The 19,706-nt window shown below is 35.5% G+C and overlaps 1 long non-coding RNA gene across 1 annotated transcript in view; it reads left to right on the forward strand.

The window, feature by feature from the left end:
- The first annotated feature begins 867 nt into the window (after positions 1-867).
- LOC122230671 overlaps positions 868-19,706 on the forward strand; it is a 43,956-nt gene continuing 25,117 nt past the window's right edge. The window contains exon 1 of the long non-coding RNA XR_006207710.1: positions 868-1,163. This is a non-coding gene — a long non-coding RNA (uncharacterized LOC122230671). The remainder of the gene's footprint in view (positions 1,164-19,706) is intronic.

A 19,706-nucleotide genomic window follows, 5' to 3' on the forward strand; every position in this document is an offset into this window, starting at 1 on the left:
GACTGATAATTGATTCTGAAGATTTTGAACATTATTTACGTTTTCTAATTCTGACTGTTGTTGTAAGTAATCACTTGGTTAAGATGCATCTTTGCTGTTGTTATTTGGAGTATTTGACTATTCACAAGTCCCACTGTGATTCAAGGTATTCATTAGGCTCCTGGTGTGTATTTGTTAGTAGTTCCATTATCTTTATTGGTTCGCTTGCACAGTATTACCTGAGATGCTGCAAGACATTGTACATGGGGTATGGATTGTGGACATACTGATTTCAGTTATTATTTAGGTTTAGAAACAGAATCTCTGTGACCTTGAGCAAGTTACTCTGTCTCTAATTTTTTAAAATACAAAGTAGAGCTGATAATACTGCTTCATTGAATTGTGGTAAAGATTGAGCTGAAAAGGGAGGCTATTAAACAAAGAGCCTGTCATTTAATAAGTATCCTTTGACTTCCCTTAAGAATCGATGTGCCTAGGTGATTGCTTGTTTGGATTAGAGAGCCCCAAGTACCCCCAAATATATTAAAATAATTACACTGAACGTTATACCACTTCTTGGACTTGTCAGTCTTAGAATCCAGCCAAATTATTGTCTCTGTATAGAGAATAATGTTAATACAGATATGTTCTCAAATCTTTTACTTTTTAGCACTTGTGAATTACTGGAGATGTTTAGGAAGAAGTCTGAGGTTATTGATTATTTAAACCGGCAAGGGAATGTTAGATACTAGCGGGTACAGCTGGTCACCTCTTCCAGCCCATTTCTCCGGTGACCTCACGAGGCAAATCCGTGGCACTGCTCCTGGGACTCCGGCGTCACAGAAGAAGGCTTGTGTGCACTGCCGGCCCTGTAGAGCCCGGAGCCACTTCTTTAGCACCACGGACAGCTCGTGCGCCTGAGGAAGGAGGCTGGGAGGACTCCTCTCTGCGCCACCGCCAGGAAGAGGGAGTGCAGTAGCGGCAGGCTGGGAGGAGGAGGAGAAAGGAAGGACGGCTCCGGGTGGGGAGTGGAAGAAATCTGGGAGCAGCTAGAGCAGCAGGTCCGGGGGGGTGGGGGGCTGCTCAGCTGCACTGCTTCCATTATTCAGGCGGACTCTGCTGAGCTTCCCAGGGCTGCTTCCCAGTCGCCCTGGGCGGAGGCTGCCGTCTAGACCTGACTCCAGGTGAGTTAAACCGAGAGATGTACTGACGGGTCTCGAACTAAAGGCTTTGAATTGGCGAGCTTGCTCAGCTCCCCAAACACTGCTGGCTTTACAATTTATCCAAAGTCATGACAGACTGATTTTGGCGTGGCTGCAAAGGCTGGGGGTGGGTGGGCAGTGGGCAGTTGCGATCCTCACAGCAAGGATGAGGGGATTCTGATGGAATTCAGCTGAAGTGACTGGATTTTAGGAAATGTCCTCAAATGCATGCGTTATATGTGTTTTATATATAAGCTTTCTAGACAGTCATTTGTTTTTCTGGCTGCCTATTTTGTCCTTCTGTCCCTCCTTCTCCTTGGCTCATGCCCAATTTTCCAAGTCCAGTCAAAGGATTGGAAAGGTGTGGAAGTAAGGAGTCCTAGTATGTGCTGGGACAGGATAACCTTGCTCTCTAAGTGGGGAGCAGTATTGCTCTCACCCTGATTTACCAGAGGGTAACACTATGAGGAACTGGTGGTTCTTTTGCTCAGTACTCTCCATAAGCTTATTAAAAGGCAGAGAACTTCAGGCTCTCTAGACAGGCTCTGGAATTGATGGCAATTTAGCTTAAAAGCCATGTTGATTCATTTCCTCTTCAGCTTTGTTCCAAAATTATTACCATATTATTACCATATTGTTCCAAAATTATTACCAGTAGTTCTTTAACAGCACGACTTTTAAGTGTCTGACTGACAGGAAGTATATTTATTATTTTGAAAATGCTATGGAAAAAGTGATGAGTTCACATTAAGAGGAGAACAACTTTATTTTCCTGAAAGGACTTTGGGGAAAGGGATGGAAGAAATTCTGGGAATGAAATTGTGGACATTTCCCACAGAACTTCCTTAGTTTAATTTTTTCACATTTTCTTTCTTACTTCAGTTCTCTCTTTCTCCCTGTCTTTTCTCTTTTCTTTTCTTTTCTCATCTTTTCTTCTCTTTCTTTTTCTTTCTCTTTTTCTTTTTCTTTCTGGTGTGGGAGGAAAGATTACTAAGGTGTATTATGAGTTTATTTAGTTTAGAATTTGCTTTCTTGCTAATAGCACTAACTTTTAATCATCATGGTCATAAGACTTTTTTTTTTAATTTTTAATTTTTTTATGTTTGCCTTTTAGGTGGTCAGGGTTGCTATTTTTGTTTTTGGATCCAATACTTACTTCATGAACCTTGCTGGATATTTTTCAGTAAAAATTGGTGGTCATACAATTAGTCATATGGGCTACCATGCATTTTAATAGTAGTGAAGTATATACATTATGAATTTAGCAAATAAATTTCAGAACCCAAATTGGGGGATGAAATCTATATAATTTTCAAATATTTACTAAATTCTCTGCAAGGGTCTAGTATTATTTTATGCTTAAGAGAACTTACTGTTTTTTCAAATTGAGATATTTGAATTTCTCAATGCAGCTACAGTTTTATCAATTAAGGTGAAATATTTTACTTTTTTTCTACCTTTAATATCAATTTGGATTCAATAAATCCATCTTGTCTGCTACCATGAGTCCTATTCTTCCTCATCTCTTCCATTTCTAATTTCTTACAGAAGTTTAGAAAGATCAGTAATATTATTTCTACTTTTCAGGTGAAAAGCGTATGACATAGAGGGATTAATTTCCCTAAATGTCTACAATCTTTTTGTTATAAAGTAGAACTGTAAGCCTAGGCTAATTAACTTCACATTCAATTCTTTTCCCAAAACGTGCATTGCTGCTTTTAGTTGAAACTATGACAATAGTGATATACGAATATGCCTTATGTAAAAATACCTAAAGTATTGCTTTTTTTTCTGATTATTTATTAAAACTGGGTTTTTTTTTTGCATACAAGAAAATGTAATTGTATAGAGTTATACTCATCTGCTCCTCATCTTCAAATCACTCCTAAACTCCTTAACAGCTGACCTTGTGTCCTCCTTTATAAGAGTGGATTTGAAACACAGACTCAATATTTACTAAGAGTACTGTTGGAATAATTTATGTCTTATAATCAAGATAGAAGATAGTCCACATTTAGATGCATTTTAAAATTGCTTAGTGTGAACTTGAAACACAGCTAAAACTTGCTTTCAGAGTAAACTGCCAGACTTCACAAGGACTTGTTTTTAGATTCCTTGAACATTAACAGGTTATGTATGCCTGTATAGGATATGGGGGAAGAAGAAGTTAGAAACTGAACAATTTTATTTTTGATATGTAACCACATTTGTAAAAATGAATCCAAGTTTTATATATTCCATGAGTACTTTGTCTGATATAGGCTAATTTAAAGTAAACCTCATTTTAACCTTTGAGAGAGAGAAATTTTTTTTATTTGTTTCAGTTTTTTTATCCATTTTCATTCTTAAGTAGTAACATTCTGCTATACTTAGGCTCTTAAAAAGCCATTTGAGTTACAAAGACAGTATGTGAGTTTTGGGGGAATGATACATTTGTGTGTGTATACGTGTTTAGTAGAACCTTTTGGGGTATGGGAAAAAGGTGAGCAAGAGAAATAAATACTATAGAGGAAACTTCTTGGAGTCTCAAAAACACTTTGAAACTATTTTTTTCCTCTGATAGACCTAACAAAAATCGTTATGTATGGGGACTAAGTATATGATGTACAACTTTGCATCTGATCACAGGATCACAGGCACACTCATGGTGTATTCTCGAATGAACCAAGATAATAGGTTCTTTGGTTCTTGACCATCCAACCAATTCCTTGCAGGTGTTGGTATTAAAAGGGCGGCTTACAATGGTTTTTCTGGAGTCTCATAATCGTCTCTCAGATCCTATAAAGTAGCTCAAACAGGGTGTGAGTGAAGCTCATCATTGTTTACCATCTCAGAGAATAAGTCCTCTTGAGAATGCTGACTAAAGCCTTATTCCTGTGCAGTTATTCAGACTGTCAGCTGGGAGGAAGGAGAGAGAGAGGAGGATAAGAAAAAAAAGGTATGTCATATTCTCCCTTATGAAGGAATGGGGACCATGTTACATCTTTATCTAGAAATATTTATATGCAGACATTCCTCAACAAGAGTGATTTGCATCATTAAGGGCTGCTTCAGAGACTGGGTACATTGTTGCCCTCGAATTTCCAGACAACCCTGTGCACAGTCTGAGACAGCTTTAGTGACAAAAACTCCCACCCCACACTGCCCCAAAAAATCCTTTTGGTAGAGTCACTGATTAACCCTGGATGTTGTCTGACCCATGTACGTGAGAATAGTAGTGCTGAGGGGGAGCAAGTGGAACAGCAATGATTCTTACTACAGAAGTATCATGAACACTCATTGATGAAAATGATTTCTTTTTTTTTTTTTCAAACATAGGATGTCCATAGGGTCATGCTTTCTTGGATAAAAATTGGCAGAGATATGAATTGAATTTTGGACTCTGCTTTTCTAAAAGTGTCCTGTTGGGGGCGCCTGAGTGGCTCAGTTAGTTAAGTATTTGGCTCTTGATTTTGGCTCAGGTCTTGATCTCCATCATGGTGGTGAGATTGAGCCCTGTGTCTGGGTTCTGAGAGTGGTTTCTTGGGATTCTGTCCTTCCCTCCCCTTTGTCCCTCACTTGCGTGCTCTCTCTCTCCCTCTCCAAAAAAAATTAATTAATCAAAATAAATAAAAGTGCCATGTTCTCTTAGTTGCTCATTTTAACATGAGTAGTTCAGAGTAAGCATGGGCTATTAAGAGGACTAAGCATTTTAAGTTTTACATTATGAGATTCATGCCTTATCTCCTTTTATGGTGACACTGACAGCATAGAGAGTATTAGAGGAGATTTAGTGCAGAAAAATATGGAGATGTATGAACAGCGGACATGATTGACAACCACAGTTTTCACTGCATTGTTCCAATGCCAAGGTAACTTTGGATAAACACATTTTATTCACTACTTAAGAGAAACTAAGAAAAAGTAGAGGAACTGGGAGAAGGCTAGAAGGTTGACTTTAAGACAAATTTATGGGCTTTAAGACAAATTCTTAAGATGGGCTACATGTAGGAAAGAAAAAGCAGAAGTCACTGAACAAAAATTTTGCCTAATATAATTCATGAATTATTCTGATTTGTTGAATCAGTTCTTTAAATGTATTACTTAAGCATAGGAAGAGTTATAGGAAATTATGTTTTTTAATACAAATATACATTTAATGAGCTATACTATAGATAAAGGAATGAACAATCCAATTATTTTTTACTCAATGAAAACTTTCCTTTTTTTCATTCCAAACTTATACTAGCAGTTTAGTGGTGATGTATTACTTGAGCTCCAAAATTTGCATCCAAAAAAGATGCATATGTTGAACTTTATTTTTCATGGAAAACTGTAATATGGATGAGTAGTGAGACTGCAAAAGACGGGTGAAGAAGTTTAATAATTCTCACACTAAATAAGAATAAGGATAAATTGTAGAGCACTTACTGTCAGACACTCATTTAGGGTTAACAAGAATTATCACAGTTAATCCTGGAAATAATGCACCTGCATATTGGAGTAATAAAGTGTCACGCAGATCTGGATTTGAAATTGCCTCTTGCTAGTGGTATGAACTTGAAACAAATGGTGTAGCCTGTATTCACCTCAGATGCTTCTTCTGTGAAATGAGATTACTAGTATCTAACTTATTCGTTCTTTATCCATGTTTTGCATTTTAGTGTGGGTCCAGTTCCAAGTAGGGTAAGACTGTTATTTTATTCTTGCTGTTATATTCACCGTAGTTCTAACTTTTAATAGCTGTGTGGCATTGATCAAGATCCTTTTTTGTGATCTTTTCTTTATCTATAAAATGCTTGTTTTGAAGAGTTAGTACATTAAAGAAATTTGATAAAATCATTTACGTAAAGGATGTAATACATGGTAGACAAGTCCTTCCATATACTTTTTTTTGTCCTTCCATATACTACTATGGAGATAGTCTACATATTTTTTCCAATTTTTTAATGTACTTCCTCAAATTCCGTGTCAATCTTGGACAAAACATTCCCATTTCCTGCTTCTTTTCTGATTAAACACTAGAAAAGTAGGAGTGTTCTTATAATTTTTATTGTGCTTAAGCATCAGAAAAGAAGCAAGCCAGGTCTCAGGACAAGTTTTGATAAGGAAAGGGACACGTTTATCTTGCTAAACTTATTCCTTCCAACTCTTGACAGTTTTATACTGTCATTTTGTCAGCAATAGGTGAGAATTTTCTATTTAAATGATTTCCTGTTTGTGGTAGTAAAATTTATGTCTGGACTTAATCCAATTAGCATAAACAAAATGGAGAGTTGGCCAATAATTTATTTTATTTTATTTTTTTAATGTTTTTATTTATTTTTGAAGGAGAGAGAGAGAGAGAGAGAGAGAGCGTGCGCGCATGAGCGGGGGAGGAGCAGAGGGAGAGGGAGACACAGAATTCGAAGCAGCTGTCAGCATAGAGCCCGATGCAGGGCTCGAACCCATAAACTGTGAGATCATGACCTGAACCAAAGCCGGATGCTCAATCAGCTGAGCCACCCAGGCTCCCCCCTCCCCATAATTTATTTTTAACAAGAGGAAAGAATGGACACAAGTTTTTACTATTGCTTTGAGAATCTTTCAAATTAACTTTGATTCTGTTGGTGAAGATAGCATCATAAACTCAGTCCTAATGGTGTTCTTAAAGGGTAATACTTGAATACTGTATATACTGTCTGCAGATTGGCTTAATAGGACTTAATTTCAGATATAACTTCTCTGCTAAACAGGAAGATTCTTACATGAAGATATGCCCTCTATCAGATATAAGGTTGCTCAAGGCTTTCTGCATGGGGTTAGAGGAAGAGTAAATAGAATCTTTTCATCTCTAAATTAGACATACTGGTTGATTCATATTGATTGAATGGTTATGATCAAATTAATAATGTGGCTCAGGGGTAAACAAGTAAATAGTTACCAAGATAAATCCAGTTATTAAGTTTAATGCTCCCTATTTTTTCCCCCTAGGATCTCTCAAGTTCATCACTGTTTCATCTGCTTTCCTTTGCTCATTATAATGGTATATTAGTTTCCTAGAGCTGCTCTAACAAATTACCACAAACTTAATGGCTTAAAAAAACTTATTGCCTTACAGTTTTGGAGTTCAGAATTCTCAAAGCAGTTTCACTGGGCTAGAGTCAATATGTCTACGAAGCTGATTCCTTCTGGAGGCTCTGAGGGGAGAATGCATTTTCTTGCCTTTTCTTGCTTCTAGTGGCCATCTGAATTCATTGGCATATGGCCCCTTCCTCCATTTTCAAAGTGCATTGTTCCTATCCTATCTGTCTCTACATTGCCTCTTCCTCTAACTCCTCCATCTTTCCTTCAAGGACTCTTGAGATTACCCTGGGCTCACCTGGATGATCCAGGATCTCCATCTCAGTATTCTTAACTCAATCATGTTTGCAAAGTCCCTTTGATTATGTAAGGTAATACATCCACAGAGTGTGGGATTTAGGAAGAGAGTATCGTTGGGGACCATTATTCAGCCTACCACGTATAGTAGTAATATCTGTGTGCTTTGAGGCTCTGAAATTAATGTGCTTGCTTCCTTGTGGGGAAATTATAAATTTGGGGGTTTTTAGATCTTTTAGAAGATGTTGATTGGTAATTTTCCAACAACAGATGCTGATCCCTTACATTTATTAGGTGTAATTTTAGGTAAGTGTAAGTGAAATCATCTGCACTTCTAGGGTCAAAAATATTAATTATACCTATTATCTGTCAGGGCCAACATCTGGATGACTTAAGTTTAAATTACATAGAGCAATATCTGATAGTTCTTCTTTATGAAGTTAGCCCTTGTTTACAAAGCCAAATCAATGTAAGAAACCACAGAAAGCTTGGTGCTCTTTAAAAATTTTTCAGGACATACTCAAGGGATGTCAGATACTATTTCCATAATAATTGGCACTCTTCACAAATATTCATTGTGAATATTTAATCTCATGAGTTCTACACAATAATTGTAGACTTCCAGGGGAAATTTAATGATGGTCATGTCAACTTTACAAATCTTCTGTAATTCAAGGGAGAACTGTTATATAAGGTGGATTCATTTGTTCCCCTATCCCACTGTTGCCAAAGGGAGCATGAAGTGCCCTGCTCACATTAATTTAATGCAAATGAATTCTTACTGTCTCAAGAGTTTGTCCTTCATTTTTCTTAAAATTATGTTGTAAATGAATGTGACATGCTTTACTGGTTGTTGTGCAGGGAGCATTGTCCTTCCTAAAAGCTCTCTCATTTGTCAAAAAGAAGCCATTAAGAGAAAAAGTAAATTATCTTATCTGATCAGTGTTAAGAACGACCTTAAAACAATAAATTTTTTTACCAGTACAATAGCTGAATTTTCTTTGCACTTATGGAGATTCAAGAGAAAGCCTGTTAAGGTACAAAGCTGTTACAAAAATTTAAAACCCATGTTTCTCTTTTACCTTGTAAACAGTAATGTGTGTCTGATGCAGTTTTGCTTATTGCTATCTCCTTGCTTTCCAGAACTAATTTGAATACTCTTAAGTTTTTACATATTTTTCTTTTTTTAAAATATTTTCAATGTCCAGCAATATAGTTTTATGAATATCTAGCTACAAATAGAGGTTGGTAGAACATTGAATTAAACAGGGATGATTACAAATGATCATTTTTGATAAAAAACTGCACATTTGTCCCTTTTCACATAAATGTAAAACATTTTAGTGTGGGAAGGTGAGACTGGGTGAAGGAACTCTGTTGAGGTTTAAGTAGATGATGATAAGGAGAGTAATGTACAAGCATATTTTTTTACTTTCATGTCCAGAATAGAGTAATTGCACAATAAGTGGTATTTTTCTACTGTGGAAGCATCTTCTCCAGCCATGCTATTCATGTGGGCAAGAGCTTCAACTAAGCTTTCAGCAACCATAAGTAAAAAGGATGGTGTGATAGGCTGCCGGTACATATGGCTGTCTCTAGCAGGCCAACTGTTACTTTTGCCCACCCACATCACTGAGGACATATGGCATTACTTTGGCTGTGGAAATAAGTGTGTGTGGACATGTCTCAGTGTGGGCATAAGACTGCTGGTTGTCTTCCTCTTTTTGCTCATAAAACCAACTGCCTCTGGGTTGAAAACTTATCCATAGCACTAGATCTGAGGACAATAAATGACATAGTTCTTCTTATTAACTGATATGAAAATAATACGATTAAGTTTTTCTCTAGGTTGATCACAAGATTTAGTGTATGTTTGCCATTATTATGCTTATAAGAAGAAATGATGGCTTTTTCACGAATGAAAGTCAGGGATTTTTTAATCAAAAGATAACTTATTAAAAAATACAGGATTCCCTAGAACGAGAGCAGTAGAAGCATCAGAAATATGGTTGAAACTATTTATTTTGTGCAATAATCAATTAGTGAAATCTAACAATGAATGTATTACTATTAGCTGTGACTATAAGGAAAATATGAGAAAACGGATGAGAAGGCTGAAACGAAGAAAGTTGTCTAATTCCAGCACAATTTATTTCACAGAGTTCACAGTATTCTAAAACAATTTTTTACATTTATATGTTTATTTTTGAGAAAGGGAGAGCGCGAGTGAGTGAGGGGCAGAGAGAGAGACAGAGACAGAGAGAGAGAATCCCACACAGACTTCACATGCATTGTCAGGGTGGAGCCCAAAGCTGGAGCTCAGGAACTCGGAGATCACGACCTGAGCTGAAGTCAGATGTTTAACTGACTGAGCCACCCAGGAGCCCGCCCCCACCCCTTTTTAAAGTTTATTTATTCTAAAGCAATTTTTGCAAATTAGATTCTTTTTTTCAGTACAGTGAGTTCTGAATTTTCAAAGGGAGCCATTTCAATACTGGCAACAAGTATGTATTTTTAGTGGTGGCTCTAGAACTCCTACATAGAAAGGCTTTTAAGACATAGTCTGATTGGAAGGCAAGGATAGAGGGTGTGTGCTGAGGTGGCAGGTACACAGGACTTTAGATGATGTACATCAATTATCTAAAGAGAAGAATGGGCAGTGCTGCTGAGGATTATGGGAAAGAAGATGACCCTGTAAGTTACCTTTTCCTGCCACTGTTGGCAAATTTGTGTAGTTGGGATTTGTTGTAGATTTCTTTTATAATCACTCAATAATTTCACACACTGTATTCTGTAAATCTTAACATTTTCACTAAAGCTATATTTGCTAAATATTAGGTAAATAAAATCAAGATCTGTGTAGGTAACATTGACAAAAGCAGTCTTTCCAGAGGTAGAAATGATGAATTGTCAAATGCTTTTGAACATCACTTTTTCTACAAAGTCTCATTCCAGTTTCAGTACTTTGGCACATCTATTAATCACTATTAAGGTTGTATGTGAAATATTTGGCAGTGTGGGTATCAGAGATTTGTGGTAATGGTGATTGATGCTCAGAATACAGCATCATTATTGTTATTCACTGGCCTTGAGAACTTTGGTTTTCATCTGTTATCACCTTGCTGTCCCACTGACTGACAAATTTAAATTATTTGATCCATCAAAAAATATATTTTCTGGCAACTCATTTATTTAATTTTAATTTTTTTTTATTACTCTTTGTGTGCTGTGGTGAAGTATCAAATTCTCAGTGTGTTATAACAATGTGGTAGTTCAGATGGAAGCAACTGCCTTAAAACAAACAGGTTTACTACCAAGATGTATAAAATACTGATTTTATTAACAGAACTAAATGCATAGATAACATAAAATATCTGAGTTAAATTATTTTTCACATATGTATACATATTTTTACATTTGACCTTTCTATTTTAAGTATTTGTGTACACACATATAATTGATGCAAATTCAGTTTTAGAGATCTTATCCAAAGGGTCAATTCCTTAGGGTGACTCTTTCAAATATGTATCAATTATGGCAAAATGGACACAAAATGGCAACATAAGGAGCCATAAAAATGAGAATAAATGGGAGATATTGGTTAAAAAAAACTTCCAAATGAGTTGATTTTGATTTAAATGCTCTTCGGTTGTTAGCTGAGGAAATTAATAGAATTGAAATTTTATGAAAATCATTCAAATTTGTTGTGCAGGTATATACATTATGTGTACTATAAATATAAAAGGGATAGCATGTTATATAGCACAAATATCCATACTTATCTGTATATATATATATATATATATATCCATCATGAAACTGAGTGCATGTGATATATACATATATTGTGTACTTTTTAAAAAAAATTAAACATTTATTTATTATTGAGAGACAGAGCATGAACATGGTAGGGACAGAGAGAGGAGGAGACACAGAATCAGAAGCAGTCTCCAAGCTCTGAGCTGTTAGGACAGAGCCACATGCAGGGCTCGAACCCACAAACCACAAGAGGATGACCTGAGCCGAAGTCAGACACCCAACCGACTGAGCCACCCAGGTGCCCCATATATTGTGTACTTTTATTTTTTTACATTCATTACTTTTTCACCTCATTAGCAACAAATTAAAAAAGGAGAAATTTTCATTTGGTAATTTGACCTCCCATATTCCTGTCTCACATTTATGGTTTTATATTGTTATTTTCTTTGTGACTAGACCTTTAGAACTAACAAATATCTTATATTCTTTGTTGATATTTGGAAAGCAATGTGTCTCTGTAAAGGGTGCATGTGCATGTATATGAGCACATGCAAAATTGTGATGAATGTTTGATTTTTGACAGAGAAAAGCTAGTTAAAATTATTCAGAGTGTGGTAGCACCACTGCAATGGAAAACCAGACATCCATCAATGTAATCATTAAACAGATATTTTTGAGCACCTACTCAGTACCTGACACAATTTTAAGTAATAGGAATGTAACTATCACAAAATTCAGTCTCTACCCTCACAGGCAAATTGCAGGACAGATTTGTCAAGGTGAAACACATTTCAGAACCAGAAATTAAAGTTTCTGAGTTGCTAGAATGTCATTTAAACAATGTTATGTTATACACTGAAACCATAAGAAAGCAGTTCCTCTATCCATCCCTTCAGGGGATAATGGTGAAGAAGTAAACTGGCTGTAATGCTTGAATTTGCATAATTTCACAACTACATAGTGTTATATAATGTCAATAAACTTAAAATCTGATATATGATAAATATGGTCTTTCAAATCAGTGGGGAAATGATAAAAGATTCATAAAATGATGTTCAAGTAATTGGCTATGTGCTTCATAGTTGTAAAAAGTTATAATACACCCAATTAATTTCACAGTAGGCACTGAGTAAACGCCTCCAAATATAAAGAAAAAAATATATAGGCAAATGTCATTTGTAATATTAGGGCTAAATTAACTTTCCAAAGTATAACCCAACCAAAGACAGAAACTAATAAAGACTGATGGATTGGACTTTGTTAAAGTGAAAAACTTTAATATTTCAAATGATACCATCACTGGATATAAAAAGAAAATGCCAAATCAGGAGAAAGTATTTGCAATTCACTTGACATATTTGACATATAAATAGTCCAATAAATCATTATGAATGATCCAATAGGAAAAAAAGGACAGGGGACCTGGGTGGCTCAGTTGGTTGAGCTTCTGATTTCAGCTCAGGTCAAGATCTCAGGGCCCATGGGTTTGAGCCCTGCATCAAGCTCTGTGCTGACAGCTCAGAGCCGGGAGCCTGCTACGGATTCTGTGTCTCCCTCTCTCTGCCTCTCCCCCACTCACTTTCTCTTTCTCTCTTTCTCAAAAAATAATAAATAAACATTTAAAAAATTTAAAAAATAAGAAAAAAAAGACTAAGTACATTGGCAGGAAACACTGAGACTCAAATGAATACTAAATGTATTAGCATCTGTATTGCTAGTCAAATGCAAAAAACATGGAGGAAATTATATATGTGTGACATTTTAACAAAACTGTAGTATGAACTTATTCATGCTATAAGTAAAACTGTAAAACTATCTGTGAAACTATATGCACGTTCGTGCCCATGTCGATTGTTTTCTTTTAGTTCTTTTAAATTTTTGCGTTTTCCAAAGTATATTCAAATATCAGAACACACTCTTTGCTGTTGAAAGCAGCCTTTCAAATATAAACTCACCCATCACTTTCTCTAAATTTTATAGGGCCGAGATTCCTTATCAGAAACTATATTTCAATAATTATTTTATTGTTTTTAGTAGTTCCTACTTCAGACTTAACTGCTAGAGGAAGACTTTTTTCTTTTCTTTTTTTTAACAAAGCTTTCTGATGTACTTTTTAATATTATTATTATTGGAAAGAGCTTTTATTTCCTTAAGTGTTTTGTTGCCTAAGTGTGATGAGTATCCGGCAGTGAAATTCAGTGGAACAGATGTTTATTGTGATATATGAGATGAACTTGCTTCCCTAAGCTCACGTAGGCATGAAATACATCTGGCTTCTATACATAAAAGTCAATTTGTATTCCCAAATGTGTTTCTGTGCATTAGCCAGACTTTTAGGGGCAGAAACCCTACTAGTCCATCAAATAGGGGCTTTGCTTAATTATGAAGCTTAAGTTAGGCTACAAGATGAAAAATACTAAGTTTTCAGGCTGGAGACAGAGTCTGAGCAGGAGATGTTACTACCGAGTGTATTAAGGTTAGGTAACTGAGGCTGACAGAGCAACTTATGTGTGTATGTTAGGGAGGGGTGTGTGCATAAAATGAGAGAATCCTGTGGATCAGAGAGTAATCAAGTGTGTGAGCATATGGAATGCATAAGAAAGGAAATCCAGTTCAGAGGAGAAAAATAAGGCGAAGCAAAGGGAAAAAGCTAATAAAGGTAAGCTCTAAAAAAAAGTAGGGCCGAATGTAAACAGTGATGAGAATAAAGGCATTTGGTAGGCATGGGGGAAATAGTATCCAGACTGTGTCCTAAAGGAATTTAGCATGTGTGTGCCTGTATTGCTAGGGTTATGATACGCAGAAATCAGGCCCCTTGAGGTATAGCAGCTCTACTTTTCTATTCCTCAGGTAGCCTTGAATATTCCTTTTTAGTTTTAAAAAGACCATTTATTTGTGTGTGATGGGTTAACATCAAGGACATGAGATTTTTCTAGAATATACTAAAACTGATCAATAATCTAGTAGCTAAAACCTTTTAAAATAATTTGTGCTAGATCTTTATATCATATAGAATTTCATTGCCAGAGTGAGCAGTGCATTATACCTTATTTTACCTTTTTCCAATTACTGAGTATGGTATGAATAATGTCTTCCCAATGACATCTACATCCTAATCCCCAGAATTTGTGAATATGTTGTATTACATAGCAAGGGGGGGGGTTAAGGTTGCAGGTGAAATGAAAATTGTTAATCATCTGACCTTAAAATGCAGAGATTATCTTTCATTATTTGTGTAGGTCCAGTGTAATCACAGAGACCCTATAAGAGGGAGGACAAAATCATTAGAAGATGAAGTGACTGAAAGAGAGGTTGGAGTAGTAAGTTTTGTGGATAGAGACAAAAGATACATTCAACTTCTAGAATGGTTTTTCCCAAAAGAGCCTCTAGAAGTAACATAGCCCTGGATGATGACTTAATTTTAGTCCCACTAGGAAGACTTGTTTTGGACTTCTGACGTCTAGAACCATTAGAAAATAAACTTATGTTGTTTTAAGCCACTGAGTTTGTGTTAATTTGTGATAGCAGCAATAAGAAACTAACACGTTTAAACCATATATATATATATATATATATATATATATATACACACACATATATGTGTGTATACATATATGTATATATATATGTGTGTGTGTGTATATATATATATATATATATATATATATATATGTATTTTTTTGCTATAGATGGTTGCTGAAGAATTGAGTGGGCATTTCAGAAAGAACTGGGAACTCATTTTCTTAAGAAAGTCCTTCATGTCAGGATAATGAGAATGTAGAGAGATGAACTGTTTTATTTACGTATACAAACGATATGTAGGTTTAAAAAGGGGGTATCTTTTGAAAGCTAATAAACATGTTTTTGATTATGTGAGGCTTGGATGGTGCATTCAAGGTTGTGTTGGATAATCCTACAATCTTTCTAGCACTATAAAGTCATTAATAATTTTACTTTGAGTACTATAAACCAAGGTCACTTGGACCAATGCCTCTGATGAGGATTAGGATGGCAAAGACAGCTTGAGTGATTTGAATTGAAGACCAGAATAGGGGGAAATAGGATATCCCACTGAAAATCCAATTTCTACTATCCATTCTAATAATATGTTTACCAACCAGTTATGTATAGGACATTATGTTAAGTAATAAAGGCATAGTCCAGTGGTGGAAACAGATGAAAAGTGTTACAATAGTGATAGATAAACTGTTAAGGAGAAGCAAAGTTGCAAAATTGGTGCTGCCTGAAAGTTTTCAAGAACAACAGGATTAAAAGAAAATAAGATTATGAAGTGTTGTATTTGCTCCCCATCTCCAACTTGTGAAAATAGTTCACAAAACTAAGCCAGTCGTGTTTTAAAACTCAAAGAACGTTCTTTTGATCAAAGTTTTAAATGTAGTGCACCTTTTTGTTTTCTTTTCCTTTATCATTCATAAACTGCTTACGGGAAACCAGAAGACAAATCTGACAAATATGCTGAACGTTATACCTGCAGGGAGCATGATGTTCCTCCAGGGAATAAAGGCTTTGCTAGCCAAGGAATGATATTCTTAATATTTCCCAGTAAGATGGAATGTATCCAGTTGAAATTAATAATACAACTTTATAAAAATATTACTTCTCATGAAGTTTTACAATTACTTTTTCTGTAGTTTATGATTAATGGCATCAGATTCATAAGTTGAAATTATCTTTAATAATTTTAATAACTCCCCCAAAAATGTTTCTTTAAAACAATTATGCCTTGATTTCCCAAGTCTCCTTTGTTAAAAACATCTCAAAACAACTAAATTAAATAAAATTTATTCGCTCCAGTAAATTATTACTAAAAGCATATCTTCTAGGTTTGACCTGTTTAAAAGTTCTTAAGGTGATTGTAAGGAGCAGTATGTTTCACAGTTTATGGTAGTTGATTAATCTGATTAAATCTTAGTAGCACATTGAATGCAGCAAACGTAACAGAAATAAATCTCAGATCATCATTTGAAATGTCTCCATCAAGCATTTTAAAACAATTTTTAAGTTCACTAGTTTGAGTCATTATACTTGACCTTAGTAGAAGGCCCATAAAAATGAAGCTCATTTGAACTTGGCAGATATCATACACCAACTTTTTACAGTCACAATTCCTGTGCCTCATTAGGAAAATGATCATTACCAGAATCCCAGTGCTTTGAGCAGAAATGCATTTATTATTCTAGAATACTTTTACTGAAAAATTAGCCTGATTTCTCTTTTAGGTAAGCTCTCTCAGATAGGATTCTAATTTTTGAGTGTAAATAAACTTCAAGATATTGAAGGCAGCTGGAAGATGGGAATGACAGTAGATGACCATCTTCTCTACATTCCATAGCAAAGCCCTCTAAAGAACTTAGAACTTTATGCAGCTGATTGGTTGTATGTATTTTTTAAAAAATGAGTAGTGCTACATAAATTCATTTAGTTCAGATAGTTCCTGCTGAATTGGAAGGGAGTCCATTTTTATTCCTCAGTGTTTCTTGACGTTGGGAAAGACAAGTTTAGGGGATCTTATGAAATTGTAAAGTCTAGAGAAAAGTTCTGTGTTGTACAATTTACTGTTTAACAGGATAAGTTGACTAAAATCAATATAAGTGTCACCATCCAGCGTCTTCAATTTATCTTAGAAAAGGTTAAATAACTAGTACAAGGTTATTTATCCAATTAGTAACTGAACCAACCAGTGTCAGGCTTATTAACTTTAAGACTATTGCTCATTAAACTACCTCTTTCACATAGAGTTATGGGTAATCACAATGTAACACCAGCATGTAGCACAAAATGTATGTTGTACATAGAATACTGAGTACAACAAAACAGTTTTTTCTATTCTCTTTTCCAAATCCACATGTAAAGAGTGTCTTGTGGAATTTCTTGACTGCCATGATGGCTGCATGTAGCAGAGAGATTGATTACTTGGACTTTTCCATATACTCTCAGAACTATGGAAAGCAAGGGCATTCTATATTGATTTAACAAATTCTCATTTTTTTCACTCATAGTAGCTTGCCCTGAAGTAAATTGCTCTGTATTTGTTTCGTTTGAATTCCATAGTTAGAAGATAGTGTGATGGCTGAAGATCTATGGCAAATGCATACACACATGCACTCACACACACACGCATGCACACACCCACGCTCATCCCATAGCTTTTTTTTTCTAATTTCATAGTTTTTATTTTTTTCAGTTTGATTGATTGTTTGTTTGTTTGTTTATTTATTTAGAGACAGAGACAGCACAAGTGGGAGAAGGGCACTTCCTTTTTCTCAAGGAAGACAGAAAATTCCAAGCAGGCTCCTCACTGTTAGCACAGAGCCCAATGTGGGTCTCGAGCTCACAAAATTGTGAGATCATGACCCGAACAGAAACCAAGTTGGATGCTTAACTGACTGAACCACTCAGGCACCCCATGGTTTTTATTTCTAAGTTAACTATGTCAAAGAAGAAACAATTCAAAGATTCAAGCTATTTTCCTAGACAGCATTTTACATCTATCCAATACTATAGACAGTATATCTTCCTATTTCTCCTTAAATAGATCTTTTAATTTAACAAGTATTCATCTTTATAAAATTTGAACCTGTGAAGTCCCATCTAGGTGCTATATCTTGACCAGGCATTTAAGAGCTGAACCTGTTAGGTGGCTTCTACTTCCTTTATAAGACTCTGCCAGCACTGTTTTACTTTTAGATGCCTTGCTGGTGGCACAGGTGACTCAGCTAAGTCAGCTTCCAACACTGGATACTCTTACTGTTTTCTTGTACTCAGGTTAACTTCTTTTATAAAAAGCCATGCTCTATTTCCTCAAAATCTCCATGCTTGAAGATTATGAAATCATTTATTTACTTTGAATGTAGCTTCAAAATGAGATCTGCAGCTAAATAAGATGTGTACATTTGAGTGAGTGTGTGTGTGTGTGTGTGTGTGTGTGTGTGTGTGTGTGTTAGTGCACTAATACTGTTCACTGAATAAGACAAAGTAACTTTCGTAGTATAAGGAGAAACTTAGAAAAACAAGGAATTACCTGGTTTGGGAGATTTTGAGATATATGATGTTGGGATTTATACTTTTGTGTAAACTCTTAATTTTATGTAGTATACTAAGCTACTGGAAACTGTTAAAACTGTTAAATTGTTTAATTCTCTTAAAATAAAACTTGGTTGGCACCAAAGGATAACTTTCTCTGTAGCCTTCACAAATAGACATTGTTTTTTTTTTCCCACCCTCCACATGCCTTATGGCCAGATGTTGTTCTTGTTCTTCATTATAGCTTTCATATTGCTAATTTCTTTCCTTGTTGCAAATCATACTGTTCCTTTGAAACGAAAACACTTTGGAAATATTAGTCATGTTCTTTGTGTATTGTTGATAACAAAGAGATCTCTTGGTCACTGTTGCCATTTATTTAAGGCTTTATTTCATCCTTTTTCAAAGTCTACTTCAGCTAAGTCCTAGTATCATTTTCAGTGACTTCAACATCCAAAGGGAAGGATCATCAAAGTGCCCTGTTCACTTGTCATCTTGACATCCTTATCTCCATTTCTTTTTCATTTCCTTCCTCCACTTTAGTTACCAATTCATGGTCAAATCTATCTTCTGCACACCAGTGCTTGTACCACCAAGATCTTAATGGCAAATGTTCCACCAACTGGACTTCATTCCTCTTCTAATTCATTTGCTCGTAACTCATTAACTCACGCCTAAGATTCTTCATCTTCACTGACATTCATCCTAGACCATAGCATTTGTTGTTTCTTCACAATTCATCAGTACTCTGATGTCTTCATTTTCCACCATTTTGAGTGCACATATCATGGTTCATCTGTGGCACTCCCTTGCAAATATCCTAAGGTACATTTCCCAACCGTTAATAGGAAAATGTGTTTCCAGGCCTCTACTCATTACTACTAAATATTGATATTTCCTTGGGTTTCATTCTAATCTCTCTGCTCTTCATACACATACACACTCTCTAAGCTCTAAACACCATTTCTATACTAAAGAGCTAGTAATTTTCCATTTTAGAGTCTGACCCAGATATTACCTCTGAAGGTCCTTGCCTCCTTTGACAGCAGCATATGGATACTTGAGAGAAAACATGTCCCAGAAAATGGCACCACTAACCATTCAGATAACCAAGGCAGAAGCTAATGATAATTTTTGTATTCTTCCTCTGTATTCTCACAATACCCAATCCAACATTCATTTAAAAATATTTTGTTTCCAAATATATGTAGAATTTTCCCACTGATTTTTATTTCTAATGTATAGTCTAGCCAAATTTGGTTCTTTCTTAACATCTCTGTTATCCTGCCTCATTAGTCTACCTAATTTTATTCTTAACTCCCAATACTTTATTAGCCACATAGAAACCAAAGTGATATCTTAAAGTGTTTATCAGTTCATATC

The sequence above is a fragment of the Panthera tigris genome, chromosome C2, assembly GCF_018350195.1.
Source record: "Panthera tigris isolate Pti1 chromosome C2, P.tigris_Pti1_mat1.1, whole genome shotgun sequence".
Classification (NCBI taxonomy): Eukaryota; Metazoa; Chordata; class Mammalia; order Carnivora; family Felidae; genus Panthera; species Panthera tigris.